We start from the raw sequence: 22,636 nt of genomic DNA on the forward strand, positions 1-22,636 counted from the left end.
GAATATCTTTACGGTTATTCGTAAGTGACGCTGTATGGTTCTTTAAGAAAAATATTTTTTTTAACCTACTGTCGAATGCGCCATGTACCGGAAAAATGGCTGAAGGGAACACCAAACGTAAAATTTAAAAACTGAGTAGAATTTTACTCTGCAGAACAACTTCATTAAAAAAAGTTATTACGTATAACAAAATTACAATGAAATAAGCAATATCTCTAACTACAAATATTAATTATCCTAATAAATAAATTAACCAACTTCCATTTGCAAAATCGTAAGAACTCAAATGGTATAAAGGAGGTTAAGAACTTTGTTTTTTAAAAAAACCACTCAAAATTTTTCAGTATCATAAAGATAGTGAAATGAGCAATAAATAACATAAAATAATACAAAAAACAAAAAATTCCGAAAAGCAAAGTATAATTAATGATATTTTATCTTATATTTTTAAGCGGAAAAAATTACAATGAAATAAGCTATATCCCTTAATACAAATATTAATTATCCTAATAAAAAAATTAACCAACTCTCCGTTGAAGAAAAAAATCATGCAAAACTTTTCAATATCTTACAAATAGTGCAATAAGCAAAAAATAACATAAAAGAAATTTAAAACACAAAAAAATTCCGCGCAGAATTTTACTCTGCAGAACAACTTTATCAAAGAAAAAAAAAAAAAAAAAAAAGCTAATGGAATAAAAAGAAAATCAAATACCAGATGCACCGATCTTAGTTACTTTTTATTCTTTAACAACATAGCAGTACATGGCCAGTGTTAGATTTCAAAGTTTTATATTTAAATTTATAAGGGATATTGACAGTAGCGACGAACTAAATGCACACTAATGAAAAGAATAAAAATTGCGATAAGAACCCCTTAGAAACAAAGAAACATAGTTTTGTTTTAACAAACCACATTCGTTTGCATTAAGTTCTATCGAAAGAATGTTTGAAGACTATGAATATGCTGAAGCATTTGTCCATTTAGTTTCCCTTACAGTGGAAGAAAAAGTATTACCAAAGCAAAACGAAAATGAGAAAGTCGATAAAAATTTTTAAATTTCTTTATCTATTAGGTGATTTTTCAGATGCTGTTTCTGCGAAATTTATCAATGATCAAGCATCTTGTGTAAGATACAGCATTGTAAAAATGTGGGAAGAATTTTTATCCACAATGCTCATCTTGATATTTATTCGTAATTATATACCTTAGCATGTAGTTATATAGCTTAGCTCATGTAAGTCTTTTTCCCAATAATGCTGATAAAGTTTGCAAACCAAATCCTTAATTAATCAATAAAAAATGAAATCATAACTTTTTAGATATATTAGGTAGTTTTTTTAAAAGCAGGAGAGATGCAAGAACTAGCAGAGAAAATAAAAGGTATTATTAAACGCACATCCGGGCATTAGAAACCGGTCATTCCAGGGCATTAGAAACATAATACTATAAATTACATGATTATAAAGCATAGGAATTATATTTCTTGTAAAATAAATCAGCTAACACTATTATTGACTTAGCACCTTTCTTTGATAATATTAGTCATGGTGTCTGAATTAGATTGAAAAATTTATTACGTTTAACTGCAGTGCAAACAATTATTCGGTACTAAAGTATATTAAAGTATGCTAGACATATTTTTCGTTAATAACCGCGCACCGTAGGCCCTGCCACCGCCATCAGCACATTGGATTGATTACCTTCCATCTGCTCATGTTGCTTTACTGAAATACAAAATTTACATAAATACATTAGTTCTATGGTTCAGATGGCAGCTGACTACATTTGTCATGAATGGCTACATTACAATTAACTATGGTTTCCATAATTAGATTTTTATATTCACTAAGAAGTTAAACATTTCATAATTCTTCTCAGTTGAAAGTTTATGGTCGTATAAATTATATACAGTAATATACCACTATTTGCCAGCCTTTCTTTATGCTTGTAAGGTGCTGTTATAGGGCTGGGGAGGCTTATTCTATCTGGGTGCACATAGTTCTTCGCCTTTTGTTGATAGACCTTCCTGTTATTATTTGTAACTGTTTTTTTTTCACATGTCTATTTTTAATTGCATTGCGTGAGAAGCTATCTAAATTTTCGTTGGATCTTTTTAAATGTAAATTTTTTGCTATGAGGCATTGACTAAATAGTGTTCCGGATTGCCCCTTTTCCACAAACACGCATATCTGATATAGAAATTTTCCTTTCATAAAAGTACGTGGCGAAGGAACTGTCTCTTGTAATATACCAATTCACACATGAATTGTTTTTTATTTCATTTATCTTGATATTTGGATGTTTGGTTTGAATCTGTAGATTCTACTACACTGCTGGGCATTTTTCTTCAGCTATCCCATTTCTTAGCATCGTTTCTCTTAGTGATTTTTTAATCTCAGAGTTAGTGAGAAGAATATTGGTTGTTATTGCATTTTGATTACTAACTGCTTCTTTTACGTATTATTTGCTTCTTCATTTCCAAGTGTTCCAGCATGCGCTTTTTGCCATTTAATTATTATTTTAATATCATTATAGTTCTGAGAAAGTGGTTGATTAAATCTCTGATTATTGGTTTATTTTAGTTTATTATGGCAGAGCACACTAGAGCTATCTGCCTAAGAGAAAGGATACCTTCGTGGCGGACTTTCTAAGGGAAACTGACTCGTATTATATATATTGACCTTTGGAGAATCTCGCTCTTGTTAATAATGTTATGTGGGTTTTCTGTTCTCAAATTCTACAATAGTGCTTTCCCATTTACATGAAATGTTGCCTCGTCCGAAAATATCAGATTGGTAAAAGCATTGTCTTTGACCTTCAAAACTAAAATCACTGGTCTTTAGGATGTAACTTTAGCAATAATTATAGTCCGCACAGTTTCATGCTTAATTTTTTACTCAAAACACGCCAGAGAGTCATTGTGCACATTTTCAACTCAAGTGAAGCTCTGCGTATGGATTTTCAGGAAGTTTTTATGAAAGCTTCTCTCTTTCGTTCAATGTTATTTGCACTCCCACCCTGGCAAATCACTTTTCTTCTTGACGCACAAACATCCAATTTCAACACACTTTACATGCCAATTATATCTTGTCTTCCTGGTCAGTGCTGTTTTTCCATGCTTTATCCTAAATTTTAGTTAAATATCCGCTTGACTCTTTCTTTTGTTGAATTCTAGCATGCAGAAATCCTTCTCAGTTCCCAAAACAGCCATTTTCATAATGACGAAAACTAGCGACCGCATATGGAACTATATGTAACACCTGCAAGGAGGGAAAAAAAACTTTCAACTTCATTCTTTGAAATGATGTACTCTCTTACTTTGTAAAACTGTTCGTTTGGTTACAATTTTTTAAAAACATTCTCTTAATTAGGAATCTAAAGATATCCTGTTTCCAAATATTTTGTGATTTTGCTGTAGGATTTTATGTGGCTTAAGGCTTGCAAAACGTTTTTTTGTCTTTTTATCATTAACGTTTTGTTTATTAACTTTATTCATTAAATATCACATTTTCCTACTTAAGCGACGTAAAAGTGAATTCAACGGCAAAACCGCAAAATATTTAAAAGCAAAATATCTTTAGAATTTTCGATAGACAGATTCGCGCGCTGGAGATATAAATGTTTTATTCCATGCTCTGTATCCACTTCCCGCTTCCAAATAGTGTAGTGTGTTAATCAAAAATTCATTAAAGTTTTACAAAATATGAAATTGATTATAAAATTAATACGAAATTCAATATTCGGGTTTCCAGGTGCACATGTTCCAGTGAAGGACTACTTTATTCAAAATTTGATGGCTGTAGGTGCCGTAGTATTTTTCACAATGAGAGAAACATGCATTTTTCATGCAGATTCTTCATTATTTAATTCCTTTAAAAATAATGCAAGGAGATAATAATTGGTGGCAACAATTTGAAAACTGATACACCATTTATAGTAATCAATGCTAAATCCCGTTTCGAGGAGGTTAATAGCCCATTTAGGCTAACGCCCTTTTGGTTAATAATAATAAAAAGACCAAAAAAAAAAAAAAAAAAAAAAAAAAAAAAAAAAAGAGTTTTGTAAGTCACTTTAGTAAGAAAACTGAACTTTGGTATGGTGAACTGAGGAAAGACTGGAAAAAAAGTAGAAAATGTTTCCAAGACTTAACACTGTATCAAATTCTAAACATATGCCACTACACTACTTTTATCATCAAAATTAACAAAAAATAAATATTTAATTATCTACTCAATTTTTATCATATCCTGCAACTAAATGATTTTCCTTTAATTTTGAGTAGACTAAAAATCTGCAGTTGATGCTATCTATCATTTGTTGTTGAAAGGGTTTCTTTAAGTTCTGCAATTAAATTTTGAGTACAATCTGAACTTTTATTTCCTACTTCCTTGATGCTGTCTTAGCATCAAAACATCGGCAAATACAGAGTTTTATCGTTTTTCAAATGCGGAAGGCTGCTTTATGGAATTTGGCCTTTAAACTCCCTGTAAGAGACATCTTTTGGGGAGCAACGTAGTATAGATAGGTTATTAAAATAAAATTAAACTCAAAGCTGCTGGCGTGATACGATGCAGTAAATTATGAAAATGTGTTTTTATTGTCTTTTACATCGCTTAATTTGTTGAACAGCTACAGAATGAATAAGTTTGAAAAATAAATCAAGAATCTTCAGGTTTTAAAATCAAACAAAAAAGCAACCTTAGATTGGCTAAGAATTTGAATAAAATTCTCGGTTTCAAAGGCAACAGATATAGATCCTTCTTCTTGAAGAGAAAAAAAAATCATAAAGTAAAATTCTATATTGGTCTATTAGTCTTCTTTCTAATTAGGTACAATGCTTTGCCAAACGACAAAACTCTGATAACTACTTATTAGGGCGCAAAGGCATAAATAAAATATCTTATGTATTAAGCAATGGCATCAATGGTTGATGATAAAAGCATGGTAACGTCACGTAACATAATTTAATGTAATGACACAAATATTTTGGAAAAATTTTTGCAACGATGCTTCTCATTTCAAAATTAAACGGAACGACGAAGTGCAACGTTTTGTGTAGTAGCAGAACTTGCCAAAGCACATAAATGAGAAGGTAGCGTAACGTAGCAGTAGTGTAACAAACTAAAGTGCTTTATTTAAATTCTGATAAAGAGATTTTTAATCGCAAAACAACATAAAAATATGCATAAAATGAAGCAGTTTCTTCAATTTTTAGCTTTCTGTCTTCTGCAAATGTATATTATCATGGAATCTTAGGTAACTAATTGGAAACAGAGTAACATGATTATTTTGAAAATAATGCTCCACGTATTTTCAGCCATTACTCTAATATACGTTTTTTAACCTTCGATTTTCTTTTTTTTTAATTAATAAGTGTGCTCACAATGGAAGAGTAGCCGTAAAGTATGCAGATAAGCAGTTTTAATAGTCTCCATAGCTTTAATGCCTAATTCTAACTATTTAACTGCTTCTTATTACTTCTTTTATTATTTTTTTTCATTAATATGCATTACTGTTTATAAAGTTTAACTATTGCATTTTTATAAAATGCTTTAACATCATAAAATTTTCAGAAAAATTCGTACACTGTTTTTATAGACACTTAAAATATAGAAAAGAAATGAAAAGCAGTCGATTTCATTGAAAGACAGCAAAAAATTTACCTCTTTTTCGAAATAAAATTTACAGATGAAGGGGGGGGAAGGGAAAAAAACATGCTTCCTCCGTGAAAGGGCAATTTTATCATATCTTGTAACGTACACTTCCCAAAACATACTTCAGTAGATAAACTCCGTTTTCTTAGTTTATTTTTATCTGAAGCTAATATTCCAATTTTGTCCTGACATTTACCTGATTCTGATTTGTTACCTTTTTCAATTTTATTTTTTACCTTCTTGTTGCTTCTCGTAAGTCTTACTAATTCTTAGAACATCAAGTGAGACGAGGAAATTCGAATATTTTTTCTTACTTCTTGACTTGTTTATTCCGACTCATTTTCAAAATATACTGTCTCTACCTAGAGTAGGGATTTCGAACACTTTTCTTGCATGGAATCCTTTTAAAAGAATGATCTTCTTTATCGAACTCCTTTACATTTTTCTTTATAATGTACGGCATACAACATAATCATAATGCAAATAATTGCACATAAATAATTGAAAGATAGCTATTAGACCAAGTATATGAATAAAAGTTTTGAAAAAAATTGTTTATTTGGTTTATGTTTTATTATTTTTTGCATAGTTACTATTTTTTATTTTACAAACATTAACAAGCTTTCAGAAACAAACGCAGATACTAATCTCGCAAAAGTTCAGTATTAATTGATATAATGTCTGCGCTTGTTGCAACGACACAATCTTTTTTAAATATTGGTATATAATTGGTCAAACTAATTTCTAAATCACTTCATTGAAAAGCATTCAACCTGTTTCTTGTTTTCTGTAGTAAATCATTGATTGATTTGACTAAAGTATATGCTTCTAGTAGGTAAGAATAAGGAAAAGTCAATAATATGGTTAGTTAACAACTTATTGTGGGATACTTCTCTCGGGTGTCATTTAAATCTCAACGCTTAGCGTATCCATGAAATTTCCATTAGCGTATCCTGAATCAAACTTGATTTTTGTATTATATAGCTTTATATCGATAAACAATTAATTACGAATTTCATTAACAGCATTTTATAATCAATGGAATGTTGATTATGCTGATCTATTGCCGTTGAATATCAGTTACCTACTCCTTGATCATCACTGACCTCCTTTGAAAGTTCATCGATCCCCCCCCCCCAAGGTTTCAATAGCGACTCTGTTGGGAACATCTGATTTTAAGAATCAAAATTTTTATATTCAATATTTTTGTAAATGAATTTTTCTAAAGGCAGGCTGAGACTTCTAGTTGCCGCACAAATTTTATGATACCTTTGGAACTATTATGAGCTTGAGCTTCCATGAGTTGCAATACAAGTTCAAAGCTCTCTTCTCTCTGATTATTTGTAGATAATCTGTTTATCTGATGAACTATAGTTAAAGAAATTTTGTACGAAATAACGAACTTTCGCATGAAATAACGAACTTATCAACTCTCACATGCGCTCTCCTGTCATTAAATTATTAAAGATTAGTTCAAGTTACTAGACATTAGGGGATGGAAGCTAACAAGAGGCGAACATATATCTGCTGCAATGTATCCGAAAGTGAGTCTTTTCTTTCAGAAATTATTATGATGAATTATTATCCTGACACCTGTAGAGAATTTTATGTTAATTAACCAGTTATTTATTTCGGCGTTGCGTTTACTCGCCAATGACATTTTAATTCTGACGCTCCAGTTAAGTAGTTACCGAGCTTCTAATATAGTAATTAATTCTATAGTCTTTGACTATTGTTCAATATTTGATTTAAATCTAATTGTATCTAATCTAATTGTATGTAATCTACCATTCTACCACCCTTGCCGAGCAAAATCCTACCATCAAGTAAAAAATAATAAAACAACATCTTGCAGAAATGCTAAAGAATATAATTATAATCCCCATAAATTGCTTGTGCGCTAGTCCTGCAGCATTGTGCCAAAATAAAAATCTCCTTCCTACTGATTTTAAAGCATGGCGCTTTGCTACTGATTGTAGAAAACTAAATAGTGATAAGGTGAAAGCGGCCAAGTGTAAATAAGGAGGGCCAATGTATAGTCCGAGCTGCCAAAATGAGTAAGTGGTTAGTTATTCTAACTGCCCTACCGAAGTGCCTGGGTTGGTATCCCGGAGAATGTATGGATGTAATTTGTCCGTCCCTTCATAGGAGGTAACGGTGGCCCACCTATTAGGTGCCTCTATACTATAAAGACCACCATTTCCGAACTTAGTAGTGCCAACATTTATAAGCAACAAGAGCTCGCCATCAGAAAAATCAGTTTATCCTTTCTAACTTTTTTCTAGGGTTAGTCCGATATTGTAAGGGACCACTCAATGGAACCATATCTTTTGCTTGTTCCTTTGGTACGGTGTTAAAAGTTTCCTTTCGAAAAAATATTGCATGAACTGTTGACTGACCAACAGATCCAGCTTTTGCTGTGGCATGATACCAGAATTATGACGCTCCGGCACAATTCAGTTATGATGCTCGGGAGCGAAATTTTGAATAACAATCGTTTGCGAGTGATGGCCTTATTTATTGACCTGAATGATCGTTGAGTTTATCCTTTCTAACTTTTTTCTAGGGTTGGCTGAAAGGTCTGGCATATTATGCACCCTTGCATAATAAAAAGGAACTTATCATAAGTATCTGGATAACTGCTGCTGCCCTCTGAGAGGTGCTTGGAATATTTAAAGATATTTGTGATTTTGTGGGTCTCTGGAGTCAAGCTTGTATTGCAGCTAGTGGTCGAAACATCGAAACATCACCTTTTGTGATAATTCTTAATCATAGAAGTTATATTTTGATGAATAAAGGAATGTTTTTTGCTTTCTTTCATTTTTCATGGTACGCGCATATAATAATAGTATTTCCGACTATGCTTTGCTATCTGGTTCCCATTCGTCTTTTAGTACCTACTGCTCCCAGAGTTTTGTATACAGAGTAGCGAATTAAACCTATATACTTCAGTATGTTCAGTCATCCATAGATTCTTAATTAATCAACATGTCTTAGATTTATTATCAACTGTTATTAGATTTGTTAATCTTATGAACAGAAGTTTGTAATATCACTACAAAATTGAATATTCAACAGTGGAATTTTATGCTAATGTTCGATGAATCTGGGAAAAGTTCAGTGAGAAAGTAAATCCCCTATTGCCGCAATGATCTTACTCAATTAAGCTCTGCCTCGTTCAGAAAACGCAGTAAAATTTCTAATTCTTCATACTAAAAAAAAAACGTAAAGTAAGCCGAGGAAAAGCAGGAAGATGGTTATCTACGAACTAGCTTGTATTTTTAAAAGGTTCTCGAAAGAAAATCTATAACTATACCGAATAAATTAAAAGAAGAATTTGCACTTAATATAAACTTATTATCTTATTAAATTTAAATATCTGCACTTATCAAAAGAAGAACTGCACAGAATGATTTTTCAAAGTTTACGCCTCAAGAAATTCTATAATCCATGTTCTTGTCAAAGCCAGTTCTTTGCATAGCGACATGAGTGGTTGGTAGTGGCCGGTTTCCTATGGTGCCACAAGTTTTTTCATAAACGTGAGATAAATAAAAGTTTATTTCGTATTCAATTATTAATTCGTTTAATCTATGTTGTTGTAATTAATCTCACTTGTCTGATCTCATCATCAGAACAAGCCTCCGTAATTTATCGTAGCAAAGAGTACAAGATTACGTCTGTTGTTGGCAAGAACCTTGCATATAGGTAATACGAAGATTTTTCCCACTTCGATCCCAATTTTAAGAGAGAGCATTCCCGGAGATGGTTCCGAGGGTCTCTCACCCCTCTTTCTCTACCACCAAAACCCACGAGAGGACTTTCAGCTCGCAATATATTTAGAGTGCCCTCATGCCGTAAAACCACTATACATTTGCAAACATCCATGCAACTCCGGGATTCAAACGTGGGTCCATCGGTACGGCAGTCTGAGTCACTAACCACTATCCCGTTTGGGCGGCCATTTAATTTATACGAGGCGCCAACTATACTGATCGTCCAAGGCATCGAAAATGCTGAAGCTGAAACTATTTGTCATTTTGGAAAAAGGATTTCATCTAGAATGTGAAATAACAAACTTTTCTCACTTATATTCTCGACAAGTTGCCGCTAGCTTATAAGGTATTTTCTCCCTTCTTCCACCATACCTTCGTGCACACTCGGTGCGAATTCGAGAGGTCGTTTTGAGTCCCGGGGAGGCCATTGCCCAACTTTCATGTCTCCTGCTTCAAAATAACCTAATGATTCTGCAAGTTATCTGTAGTATAAAAGGATACAGAAAATAAAGGACTGAATTTTAAACTCCTGATGTATTCAGTTTTATCATATTGCTTCATTTAATTTCAGTTGATTTTGCTTTTAAAGAATTATTGTACGAATATATGGAACACTATTTCTTCATTTGTATTTAAAATTATTTTTTTTAAGTATTGCAAAAAAGAAAATATTTGTTAATTGGTGTCGAAAATTATTTACATTTTTAAAATTAAATACTCAGGTGTACTCTTTTCACATTCGTTTATTTTTTGCATTTCAAGATCTAGAAAGATTTAAGAGATTACATTTTTAAATCGTCACAGTTTAAATGAAATGATTTTGAAAATTTGATTTTTGAATGGAATGATTCAGTTGTAAGCAAAACTGAATCATCGATTGACTTAAATTGAATCATTGATTGACTGAGAAAGCTTAGCTATTTTAATTGTACGAAATTTTTTGTCTCGCATAATGCATTGTAGTACTGCATGCATTACCCAGTTCCTTTTTTTTTGAAGTAATACAAGAAGGAATCGAGAATTAAGATGGAAGTCTAACTGTTGGATAAACGTAGTTGATCATGGCGAAGAAAGAAAGCTCTCCTTCTGAGATTCGTAACTCATGGAAAAAATAGGAAAATCGTACATTTAATTTTTATTAAGCGACTGATAAAAATCATTATTTAAATGTGAATTCTTACCTTTTCAGACACGGGAGATGGAAATTTGAAGAATTGCTTTGAAATCAGCTCTCCTATAAATAGTTCCGGCAAATCTAGATGTATGGTAGAAAATGCCAAAAGCTGGAATCAAATAAATAAATTTAAAAAATTAACTAAAATGCATTTATTATACTCCTAAAAATTAGATACGAGCTAGCTAAAGCATGCTGCTCATAACAGCCTGGTCGGGTAATTGCTACTTAATGCATTCCGCGGAAACGGCTAAGACCTGTCAGTCACTCAACATTCTCTCATTGAAAGCGTTATCTAGAATGCATTATAAGGTATTTCTCCCACCTTCTTGGCGTGCCTTCGTGGTGTAGTGGTTCTGCACGCTGGGCCGGTATTCCAGAGGTCCGTGGTTTGGTTCCCGGCGAAGGCGATTGCTCATTTTTCATCTTGCCTGCTTCCAAAAAAGACCTAATGTCTCTACAGCATTACAAGAGTTTTTGCAATGAAATATACCTTCTATAATAGGGAAGTTCTGTGGAAAACATTCCGGCAAACGGATTCAAGGATTTGCACTCCCTCATCCTCTTCTACCATTAATCTTATCAAAGGAATTTCACCTCAGCAATAATTTGAGTGCTCCTATGTCGCAAAGATACTATACATTTATAAACATCCATGTCGTTGTCGAGGCTCGAAGTCGGGTCTTGGATATACAAGCCTGTTCCTTTACCACCATGCGAATAGAACAAAACTATTTAAAATATTAAATAAATGCAATTAATTTTCTTTAAAATTAAATTCTTTCAGCAAGTGATAGCGAACCAAAGGAACACTTTGCTGTAAATGAATGAGAGTCGTATAAAGTCCATTTCCATTGGTTAGACAAGGACTATAACCCGTGTATATTGTAACCCGAAGCTATTTGATACCACTGCAGAACAGAACAACAGGGTCATCGAAAGAGAAGAGATTGGTTTTAAAGAGGCTTATTAGAAAAAGTGTTCTGACGCAGCCTAACAATAGTAGTTGGTTGTTTTACAAATATCAAAGTGGTATTTTCTTTCCAGCCACTCCCTCTCGATCATATCTGAAGTGATATTAGTAACAGCAATAAGTGATTCTTTTGCAATAAATAGCTGTGTCCCATAAGTTTGCCTCAAAATTGGGTTGAATAGTTATAACATTTAAAGTTTGTGTACTAAAACACACTCTGCATTTTTTGCCACACAGTCGCCATCTTCATGCGAACTGACTGGTTAAAGGCTGCGGCATTGCTACTGTTAAGCTAATAAACTTCTGTGTATGCTAAAGGGAATTTTCGTACAGTTAAAAGTGGGCATTTTAAAATTATTTTGGAACACAAATTAAGGAGATTTGTTTACGATAAAGCTTTGTACTATATTCCAGAAATGGATGAAACAAAATTTAGTTAGTTACAATAAAAACACAATTACAATGACTAAAATAAGTTTTTTTTTTTTTATGTTCTGGTATTTGTTACTCCACTTTCATAGCGAATTGTATATTGGAAATGCGTACGAATTCACTTAAATCAGTAGCATCATGGAGTTAAATTTGGCAACTTTAAGAAGTGGAGGAGCATATGTTTAGACATATCACCCTAAACTGAAGCCGCAGATGTAAAATGCTCTATGTGACAAAAAACAAATTTCATAGGACCAGCAGAAAAAACTATCCCACTTATCACAAGTATGTCAGAAGTCAACAAAAAATAATGAGATTGATATACCTAGGATCCATGGAATTCAGCGTTTTTGAACAATTTAAGTGTTCTTTGGTTTCCCTAAAAATTTTAAAATACAGTGAAATACTTTTAACGCGAAAACGCTTAAGAAGAAATATCGGTTAACACGAAGTAATACAACGGTTCAGACAAACTACTTTGTATTTTCATGCATTTTGTTTCTCTTAACACGAAACAAAAATCGCTTAACACGAAAAGATATCCTTTCTGGGAATGAACAAAATACGGTAAACACCGGCCTTGCAGGCGAGATTTAAGCGGGGTGTGAAATGAAAGAGAGGTGGTTTCACATGATTCGGTAGAAAAGAGGCTATCTTGGCATTGAAATACCCTCGGAATAGTCTGTGACAAGAGCCAGTTTTGTTTACCTAAGTTATTTTCACCTTCCACTTCTACAAAGGCAACACAAACATCTCATCCCTCATCAGTTGGATTTGGAATTCGGTGACGAGTACATCGCAGTATCTGCATGTCTCTGTTTCTTCATGGGGTTGAACTCTGTATGGAATTCAATGACTCCAAGGGCGAATGAAACTTGTTTTCCTCATGCACGATTCTCAAAAGTATCCGATTCTTTGGCGCCAAAAGAAATGGAGAAGGAGGATATTGAAACTGAGCCGATACTTAATGAATTTGTTTGAGAAAGTTTCTGTATTAATGGACTGTCCTACTGTATTATCCGAAGAATTCGTTGCAGTAGTTGATGATAATGTGTGTACAGCCCCAATTATGGAAGACAAAGACATTTTGCAGTTTGTTCAAAGCTAAAACATATCATTAATACAGATTCCGACGGCGAAAATGAAATGAATAATGTAGCTCCTGTTCCCACGTCATTCGAAATGAGGAACAGCATATGCGCAGTTATTGAGACTCCCATTTCAGCGGTGAAATGAATAACAAAATAGACGACCCTAAGCAATTTGTTAACAATTTTGATGCTAAAAAAGACAATGCAAAAAAAAAAAAAAAATATCAGATTGTTTTCCAAAAACTGAATAAATATTTTGTTTTTCAAAAAACTTGAAAATTTATAATAAATTTCATGAAGTTCTTGTGGATGTTTTCGTTTCATTGATTTTATTAAATACATGCATATATACATATCTATGTAAATAGAATGTACTCTAATAAACTTAATTTTGTTGAATATTTTTTTTTCAATATCCTTTAACACGAAACAATATTTCAGTCCTCATATCCCTTTTTAAAACATACAATGTTTTTTCTTCCCAGATTGGGCACAAAATTTTCACTTTGTTATGAAAAAATTGTTGTAGTTTATAAAAAATGAAACTTTAAGATAATAATATATAAAAATAGTGTTACGAAAATTAGGTACAATCTATCACTTGTAAGAATTAAAAAAAGTAAAAACATTGAAAACTAAATTTTATTCTGCTATGTAAACAAGTCTGAAAGTATTGGAAAAGTGTTAAAATGTAATAATAAACAATAAGTGAAAACAAAAAAAAAAAAAAAAAAAAAAAAAAATGGTCCCAATAATAATAAACCTTTAATTGTCATCGATGCCATTATTCTCTTTTCTTTCTAGCTACTGCATGCTGTCGTTGTAAAATTCTATATGTTCGGCTGATATTTACTGTATGTACTTTTGAACACTCACGATTTTCTTTTCGTTTATCGAATTCTTTCTTTCACTAAATGCTGGTTTGTCCGGCAGAATCGTGGGAGCTGTAAGTTTTCTTGCGGTAAACGTATCCTCTCTCTTATGAAACGAGGTGCTTATGAACGCTTATGAAACGAGGTGCCTTGAGGTGACAGATGATAAAAAATGCCCCATTAGCGTTATCTTGAAAGTTACTTTATTTTCCTTTCTGATATGTCTGCCGTAGCTTTCATCTGATACACATGAATTTTCAAAGAAAGTAAGCCCCTCCCGCAATTTCTTGAACACCTTGATTTGACAGTGTGTAGAGTCATTAGGTTAATTGGAATCGGAAAAGATGAAAAATATGCAACCGCCTTCGCCGGGAATCGAACCACGGACCTCTGGAATACCGGCCCAGCGTGCTACCGTTACACCAAGAAGGCACGCTAGGAAAGGTGGGTGAAATACCTTATAAGTGCGTATCCGTATTACTTTCAGTCGTATTTTTTTTTTCTTCTTTTTTTTTCGTTGTTCGACTTCCTCATCAGTCCTTCATATTATTCTGGTCTGCAGCTCAGTTCTTCATATTCTGGTCTGCAGTCAGTTTGTTTGTTTGACTTCCTCATCAGTTCTTCATATTATTCTGGTCTGCATATCTGCTCGGTTCTCCCGATGACGCACTTGGTTGCTCTGAAATATCAATCCTATCGGAGGAACGAATACTCCATGACAGGGGAAAAAAAGTTTCAATGAACATACTATGAGTCTTGTTTTGACAGGCACAGTCCTCATAAAAATGATCAATGCCATCAATATTTCAAAATATCATTGCGAAAGTCGCTACTAAAACAAAACTACTATTACGACTGAAAACATGAGATTTCTCGAAATGTTTACTGTAAATTCTATAAAAGCTTGACTCCCCCACGATTTTCATAAAATAACTGAAATGTGTTTAATTTAACTTATTTGATCTTTTTTGCAAAGAAAATTATTCACATTTCACTTTTAAAAACTTTCATAAGCGAAAAATGATATATATACAAACTTGTTCAGTATATCGTACAAACATTAGACAGAACATAGGAATTTGGAAAATTATGAGGGAGGCACTTGAGATAGGATTTTGTACTGGGAAATTTTCAAAATATACAAAATTAAAGCACTTTATAATAGAAACAACGCAGTTAAACGAATAGCAACATACCCATATAAAATTTTATCTTACATATAATTATCTTGTGAAAAAAGGCCCTCAGTGACTATTGTATCGATACTCAAGGTCTATAGAGAACAGACCATGGTCTATACCAGCCACCTATGTCAGCTGCATGGAATTCGGGGAAAAAAAAAAAAAAATAGTCCTAATTCGAAATCAGTGGCGACTCGTAATAAGCACTGTGGAACTTCAGCACCTCCTACTTCCAGTTATTATTATTTTTAATATTTAATACAGTGTGTCCTACACAGAAAGCACGCGAATCAGGCAGAGAGATTAGCACTGTCACTCTTGCAGTGCCGAAATTCTGGCATGTTGTTGGAAACGGGAAACGTGATTTCTTTTTACTACACGCGTGTGGAATTTCTCCACAAGGAGGAACTTCATCATACGGACCATAAAGAGAGTTCATGAAAATTTGCAACCTTTAAAAAATTGCCTTACTGAAATTCAATCAACATCAAATGCAAAACTACAACAAATGAAACAATTGTTCCTATTGCAAAAGCAACAGGAATTTTAAAATATCTAAATGGTGATAATTTCAAGTTTTGGTTAGAGCTTTTTTATCAGATGCCTCATGTTGAAATAATATACAACTAAATGCAATCCAGAGAAATTAATGTGTTTAAAGTTAACGAATATATAACAAATTTCAAAACTGATATTTTAGAATTAAGAATTTCAAAATACTGTGAGAATTTCTGAAAGACACGGATGGCAGAAGCTAAGGAAATATGTGACTTTATACGAGTAACTATGTATTGATATAATGCACAGATATTCTTCGACTAAACACTTAGCAGCTGCTAAACTGTTAAACAAGAAATGTTTCGCTAGTTTTAGGAATGAACATTCTACAGAAGAAATAGTACTGACCACTGAAGCATATCCAATAATTGACAAAACTGAGCTAAAAGTAGTCTGTTGTAGGTCTGATATCCATGAATGCTGCAAATTAATTGAGCTACTGAAATTCATTTTCGAAAATAATCTAGATGATGTTCTTAGTGAAATTACGAAGCTGATAAAAATTCTCTTGAGAGTTCTCATGACTACATTAGAAGCAGAACGCTGCTTTTCAACATTGAAAAGAATGAAAACTTTTCTAAGAAGCACTAGGAATTCGGAAAGACTAAATGCGCTTGCATGGCTTTCAATAAAGAAAAATTTCCTCAGTTGTCATCCAGAGATCAAGGAGAAAATTATTGATCTTTTCGCTCAAATTAAAACAAGAAGAAGGGATTTCATTTTTAAATGAATAGACAAACACTGAACTGTAACAATTTAGGTTAAGTTAATTAAGAAATGTTTAATTTTTTTCTTGTAAGATTTCATAGTTTCAACATAAATTTTGTTTTTATAAATATTTGTTTCCTTTTAGACAATTTAAAACAAAGGTTAATTTTTTTTGGAACAGCACCCCCACTAATTTTAGCCACGAGCCGCCACTGTATCGAAATGCATAAATTCATGATACCCCGTCTTCCCGAAAGAAAAAAAAAAAAAAGTCACTTAGAATGGCTTAATTCAAAATGCGTACGTTAAAGTTTTTTTTTTTTTCTTTTTTTAAAGCTAGAAAGGAAGAAATATAGCCTTAGAATAGCCGAATAAGAAATTTACCTATTTCTGATGTGACAGTTCTAGGAAGATGTTAATTTATGGAAACCATAGAGGAAGCAAACTTCTTTAGTGTTATCCACATTACAATCATTCATGTACATTAAGGTGGTAAAGTTACACACAGTGAGCTACATATACCAGCATGCCGAAGAGACCTACATAGACCAGCACTATTTATGTACCTCACTCCAGTCCCTCTTGCGCTGATTATTACATTTGATTTCGTAAAGATCTTGATTATTTTGCCGTTTTCGCCACTGCGGCTTTCATTTAACTCAGAATTGTCAGAAGTCGGATTCCATAATAAATTATTGGAAATAGCTCCACGAGCAAGCTAAAAATGGGTATTTGGGACATAAACAACAGGCCAGTGAGAACGCGGATCACGGACTAACGAACTAGTCCATGAGTGCAAGGGGCTCTGACAATGAACTTCTAAGGAGTTGAAGCTCTTTGCCTCTGACGAATCACTGACTACAGTAAAAAAAACGTATCGTGTGAATGTACACATGCCCCCTTTTAACACATTCTGCGAATTCGGGCCTCCCGTTTCATCCTTTAGGCCATGCGCTGAGAGCCTAACTGAAATTCATTTTCGAAAATAATCTAGATGATGTTCTTAGTGAAATTATTATGTTGGCGAAGCTTGGTGTAGTGATGCATTCGCGCCATTAATATCATTTTTGGAAAAAAAAATGTCACATAACCTCTTTTTACATCTACCGATTCAATTAGAAAACGTAAGTCATAAAAGTCATGGAATGCATGACAAAGTTCTATTGTGAGAATTATTTGAGAATGAAGTTAACGTGAGGAACTAAGAAAGGCATGGTTTTCTGGAATCGCTAGAAATTAAGTGGGAGTTTTGACAGCTCGCATTACTGTAATATAGTTCTCAAACCCAAGTTTCAGAAAAAATTCTCTAAATTGATGTTTGCCGTGTCATTAAATTACCGGCAATTAATAAAACAAAGTAGTAAATTAGTTCAGAAAACCGAGCCGCCCAAACGGTATAGTAATTAGAAAAGCCTGACTGCGATACCGAAGGGCCTGGGTTCGAATCCCGGAGAAGGCATGGTTGTAACTGTCCGTCCCTTCATAGTAGGCGATGGTGGCCCACCTTTTAGTTGCCTCCATAATAAAGAGACCAACACATATGGCCTTGTATAGATTAATGGACTGTGTTACACTGTAACTGTTCACAATCTGCCATTAGGGGAGACAAAGTTCAGAAAACTGAAAATGAAACCGCGTGCACATAATTTTTTAACTTTCATAGAGTTTTACTTACAACATTTAAAAGTAGCGAAGGAAAATCTGTCTCCTTAAACAAATTATTGAACTCTTCTTAGCAGTAAATTTCCTAGTATTCTGGGGTTAATTGCCGCATTGTCCTTGGAATTCTGGGAATCTATATTTCCTTCAACATAGCACTCACTTTAAATAGGGTAACTACAACAGCTACAGTCGTTAAGAAGCAGTTCACCTTGAAATCTAAGTCCCATTTTCTGAAACTTCCATCAAACACAAAACATGCAGTCTTGAACATGGTTGAATAATTTATGCTTTGAATCAAAATTACATCCAAAATTTGAGTATGTTCAATGTAACCTTTTATTTTTAATACAGTCCCATATTTTAGGGATTCTATTAATAATAGGAATATAAGCATCAGTGTGATTAAAAATATTTGGTGAATTGAAGATCTAGGATTTTTGTCAATATATTTTTGAAAAACACTTTGCTAAAAATGCTGCATTTATTTATCTCAATAAAAACAGAAACAAAAATAGCTGCCCTCTTTCTATTTTAATGAGGATAGTATTGCTTGACTGACGGGCCTTTTATCACATTTTTACATTCATAATCAATAGTCAGTTTTTAATAATAATATTTAAGAACAGTTTAACACTGTAGTATAACTCTTAAATAGTCTAGATTTAAGAGACTATAGTCTCTTAAATCTTGAAATTATACATTTGAAATTCGAAAAGGAATATCTACTGATGTTATAAATTAATTTATTCATTACGTAATTTATTCATTACTATAGTGTTTAGTTTAAAGGTTGGTGCTGCTTCTGCCAGTTTTACTTTGATGATTTTCAGATACTGCAATTGATATTTAATGATAAGTTTCTTGATTTCAATTAGCTTTCAATATTTATTATGTGTGAAGTAATTTTCATTATTAGCGTGCTCAATAAGTTTTATTTTTTGCATTAACATATTTATATGTGTATCTACAAACAACCTTCATTTTTCCTTTCATAATTTGTTCAAAGTCTTACAAACTTAAAATTTTCTACTGCTGTAGCTTTCAGTCATAGCGTGTAAATAGCGTGAATTTCAAATAGTATAAATATTTCAAATAGCGTGTAACTGACTGAATGTCAGTTACACGCTATTTGAAAAATAAAAACTAGCATCTTAGCAAAATTGCAAATCTTCTCTAATTAAGGAGGTGTGAATCTGTCATTTTCTGCCATGCTATGAAACTGCCTAATTCATGAACACAGCAAAATATGAAAATTTTAAACACAGCCTATACTTCTGAATAATATTTAATACTTACTGTAAACTGTTGTATCTCTTTGTATAACTTATGTACCAAGCAACATACAAATTGCAGTCGTCTATTTATTCCTCTTTTAATCTTATAAAATTGTTAATGTACCTTTGAGTGTAGGAAGGACTATAGCTTAAAGTTTCCAATTTTTGTCACCGTTATACAATCAAAAGTCGTTCATTCGGACACGTCGGGACTTCGGCGATTCCGGATTATCGATTTTTCCGGATTATAGATCATCAGTTTAAATCTGGTAAGATGGTATGCAGAAATTATAAAATTAAAAATATGAAACCGTAATTTATGAAATAAAGAACAATTATTATCTAAAGAATATCAAAATTTACACAAAAAAAAAGCTTAATATTTATTTGTTTACTTTATTAAACATTTCTTTCAATGTAAGTTGTTTAAGTTGCTTCGTTTTATGTGATAATACTTTCTCTTTAATTCTATAAACAGACATAATTTCTTCTTCAGTTACAAAGTTCCGCTGTTGAAGTCCTATAATTGCTGTGTCGAGAATACTGACTAATTTGTCAATCGAAATTTTTTCGTTTTCAATAACCTCTGGGTCACTTTCTTCACTATCGGAAGCGAATTATAATGACGAGGAATTTCATTTAAATCATATCAAAGACGGAGTACATCGAAATCAAATACTACATTTAGTAAGGAATTATAAGCCAAATAAAATAAAAACATCTGCCCTGAAGATAAGGCTAGTGCTGACAGATCAACTTCCAGTTCATTGCGCGCCGTGACGTTGCGCCCCCCCTGCAGAGCAGCGTAAAATTGATAAACAGATTTCGGAATGGTTAGATAAACAAAGGATTATGCCTTTATCCATTTTTTTTGCAGCAATTCCACTTTTTGTTTAATGGACTTCGAAACATACTTTCGCTTTCTAGATCCGTTACATATTAGTAAATATAAATCGGAAATTCTATTTGACATAATCGAAAGTTCAAGCTTACTTTTATAAAATTGCTCTAACAGTCTGTAAAAAATAATAAGCCGGATCCAATTCGAAGATTAAGGAACAACGCAATCTGCAACATTAACTGAATTAGATAATTTTAGCTTAGCTTATACCGTCCGTTATACATTAAACGCGCATGCGTAAACGTATTATACGCATGCGCACACGCATATTCGCAGGTGTAAAAATCTTACGTCAACGCGACGCATTCGCAGAAAGTTTGTAGTTTTGAGGTCTGGATTATAGATCATTCCGGATTACGGTGTCCGAATTAACGACTGTATTACTTTGCTCCAGTTAGGCTATCAGGGCCTTTATCGTCAGTGCACTCTGGCAAATATTATTATTCTATAATAATTATTTTAGAGAGATAGTTCTTTCCTAGAGCTGAAATGAGTACGTGTGTCATCTTAATATTGCGAAAGAACTGCTCAACAGTTTCGTTACGGTTGTTTTCAGAACATTTCCTATATTGTGCCTGGACATGTTTCAGAGCGGTCTTTGCTTTCACATTGGTGTAGTTTAAAATATTTCATCACTTATCCAAGACTTAAATTTTCTTCAACTCACATTAATTAGATATACTGTATTTCTTCAGTTTTCTCTGCTTATTATTTTTACGTTTACAATAGGCCTTTGTTTGCTTTCCTGAAACATGTTTTCAGTACTATATTCAGCAAATACATCAGGGAAGTTAATTTTTTATGGTAATTCATTTGCAGTTACATCCATACTTACCGTACTTCGAACTGCTCTACTTTAATTAAGAAAATAATATTTCTCTTATAATTCTATCAATTCATTCATCATATGTTTGAGTTATCAGAAGGATCATATCGTTCATCATATAATTGCGAACGTGCTATTTGTTAGGAGGAATTCAGCTTCAATATTATACTGAGAAGGCATTTAATATAATGCGCTGAGAACTGGTCATTTAAAAGAAGGTTATCTTTTTTATTCATTACCTGATTTCAAAACCCATTTGTTAAAAAATTGAGAATATTATTTGTGTTTCTGGATTATTGTTTTACGATTTTGTTTTCTTTTAGCTTATTGGCTTCATTTCCGTCTGAAAACTGTTTTTTTTTTTTTTTTTTTTTTTTTTTCCCATAACATTTTTATCATATTAATCCCTTAGTGATTACAGTAAACTCTAAATTCCTTGCGTTTTCTTATACAAATGGGCGGGGCTTCGAAATTTCGATAACTACGTCTGAATAATGATATTAATCATGGAAGTAAGAAAGGAAGGAGTGGCCAAACCGGCATTAGAAGGGAAGCACTGCTCCGAAGCTTCGGTCACCAGATGGGGTATTTTTTGTTTACATTCAGAAGCTCGCTTGACAGCGCTCTGATAGTATTTCGACACACGACAGTTCCATACAAATCGAAAAATGGGACACTTCCGCATAAAAGAAACATTCCTAGTATGATGGATAATAGCAATTTGTATAGTTTAGCGACATTTACGCAAAAATCACATCTTGATTACTTTTCGATAACTAACAACAGCGATTTTGATTATGAACTTGTTTTATAAAATTCTAAGCTGTTGAACTACAAAAATATAGATTTTAGCAAAAACGTTATGCTTAAAGAATGAAAAATACCTTTAAAATTCTATACATTTTTCGATACCCTTAATACAGTATTCGCTACTTTTATTTTATGTTCCAAACGCCAAAATGTTTTAAATAAAATAATTTTTTTTCACATCCACATAATATTGTAACATGTACTTTTTAAAATTTGTGTAAATTACTTTACTCGAAAAAATATAGTGAATGCACGGAAATTAAAGATTTCCACATGCCGGAAATGAAAAATAGGAAATATGTATGGGTATTTATGCATGTGCTTCCCAAAAGCATGTATCTGCCTTTAATAAAATACGTAACTATTTATTAAATTATTTATAACTGTATTTAAAATGAAGGATTTATTCTTTCATAAATAACTGTGAAAGTTACTGTGAAGAAATCTAATTATTAAATGTATCTAAATTTATAATGATTATAAATATTATCTAAATATATAATAACCTAATCATTGAATTATAAACATAAATTGACATCTTGTTGACAAATACGTTATAAAACTATTTAAGCAAAAATTGTCGTACTGGAAAACAATCTGTTAAAAGGTATTGTAAAGCAATTTCTATGAGATGCGTACTTAAGAAAGTAATAAAGAAGAGTTTTGGAATACGTATTGTTGAACTTAAGGGTAAAAAAATCTAATAAGTATAATTAAAAGAAACATTTTATAATAAGTCAGTT

Source organism: Stegodyphus dumicola, chromosome 2 (assembly GCF_044657685.1).
Source record: "Stegodyphus dumicola isolate Sdum_Otavi_A_Nest chromosome 2, ASM4465768v1".
NCBI classification, from domain to species: domain Eukaryota; kingdom Metazoa; phylum Arthropoda; class Arachnida; order Araneae; family Eresidae; genus Stegodyphus; species Stegodyphus dumicola.